The sequence below is a fragment of the Diadema setosum genome, chromosome 9, assembly GCF_964275005.1.
Source record: "Diadema setosum chromosome 9, eeDiaSeto1, whole genome shotgun sequence".
NCBI classification, from domain to species: domain Eukaryota; kingdom Metazoa; phylum Echinodermata; class Echinoidea; order Diadematoida; family Diadematidae; genus Diadema; species Diadema setosum.
The window spans coordinates 25,115,065-25,117,228 of NC_092693.1; positions in this window are offsets into that span (position 1 = coordinate 25,115,065).

The following is a 2,164-nucleotide window of genomic DNA, read 5'->3' on the forward strand; positions in this document are numbered from 1 at the left end:
CTGGTCAATTGAACTACATGTTCGTCAAAGCGCATGCTCAAAATCAATTTTCCACAATAGGCATAGAGCTAACAAAGTTCCATAAAGTCTCTTTTATTATACGATCACCTCCTGATCTCTGTGTTTTCATCCATCAGCCTCAGTATATCCCGTCAAGATATGCGTTCGGATTAGATAAAGAGGGTGATTAGACGCTTGCAATCGGCATTTTCAGAATCAACATAATGATGCCTGTTTGTGTGTGAATTTCACGTGTACCAAGGTAAGCCTATGCACGCCTACTCTCGCTTAATACAGCTTAAAGACCTCAAACGACGCACTGCGGTGCGAGAAATGATTCGGTCATCCCCACCTAATACTTCTTACTTACAGTGGTTGCTCGCTGGGCCATGAAGTCAAGGCTAATCTACATTTAAAATTGTGAAGTTGTTCATCAGCATAATCAACCTTATTGAATGCCATCTTTCTCATTTAAGATTTGCAGCTTTAAAAATATTTTTGTGTTTTTGTTTTATCATAATGTAGAAAATCACTTGCAATTGTATGTAGATAAGATAAATATCTTGTGACCTTTTGTTGGCTTTATCGTCATGATCGAGAGAGAAGAAACCACTGCATTATAAATAATGCGTTACTATGCAGATTGCGGAGTAGATGAAAGGGTTGGAAGGTTGGAAGAAAGCCTAGCCAGCCATCTTGATTCAACGATGGATTTTAGGCAAATGAATGGTGTTATGAATCGCGACATGTAACTAATCAAGTGAAAATGTAAGAGCACAAATTGTTCGAACAACAATGGGAAACAACATTCTACATGCATTTTCACCAAGCGTGTGGTATTCCAATTCATGGATCTAGAGAGACGCTGTTCGATGTCTGTACCCAGTGTAGTTTGATGCGCCAAGCTGTAACAATAAAAGGCGTTAATACTTATTGTGAAATGGACTCAGAGTTAGTGTATGTGAGCACTAAATGTGTTCTTTTTTCTGCAATAAATGAATGGATGAATGCTTCTAATATTTGGCAGCATCGCAAATATCAAGTCTTGGTATTACTGTGCAATCTTGATATTTCTCTTGGTCTACTTCATCCGTCCTTCAACAAAGGCAACAGTCATCCTCTTTCTACTATACTTTATAACGACATGATTGCAATCTCTTCACAACGTGCGCCCATAATGAAACATAAATGAAATGAACTAATCACACACACCACACAGCAGCAAAAGCAGCTAAAACACCCCTTAAAACACATCCTCAAAAGGTCAATGTCAAATGCACATCAAGGCAAGCACACCTATGCAATGTACCGTATGTTCAAAAAAAAAAATTACAACGGGCCCCTCCGCAATGATATCTTTGAAAATAGTGAATCAATCTAAATACAAATTCAGGATATGAAACTATAACTCATTGCCCACATCTTACAGAAAACCCCATTCGATTTGCTTCAGTGGTCAAAGAGAAATGATGAATTTTGTAGACGATGTCGGGAATCTCTTCCGTCCAAATTCTGTCTATTATTCACACACAAGACCACTGAATTGCTAAATTGGAAGAATCAGACTCATGCTATGCTTTACGACAGTCCACATTTCTCTGTGACCGCTTAACCAAATTGAATGGGTTTTTCTGCAAAATAGAGCTAAAATGTTATTTTTTAAGACCCTGAAGTAGCATTTAAAAGAATTAATCATATTGGGTGTTATCAATGCGAACATCTGATTGTAATTTTGGGGGGACATACTGCAGTAAGTCGCCCCAAAAATTACAATTAGATTTTGGAATTGATAACACCCAATATGATCGACCTGTTTAAATGCTACTTCAGGGTCTTGAAATAACATTTTAGCTCTATTTTGTAGAAAACCCCATTCACTTTGGTTAAGCGGTCACAGAGAAATGTGGATTGTTGTAAAGCATGTCATGAGTCTGATTCTTCAAATTTTAGCAATTCAATGGTCTTGTGTGTGAATAATAGACAGAATTTGGACGGAAGAGATTCTGTGACCGCTTAACCAAATTGAATGGGTTTTTCTGCAAAATAGAGCTAAAATGTTATTTTTTAAGACCCTGAAGTAGCATTTAAAAGAATTAATCATATTGGGTGTTATCAATGCGAACATCTGATTGTAATTTTGGGGGGACATACTGCAGTAAGTCGC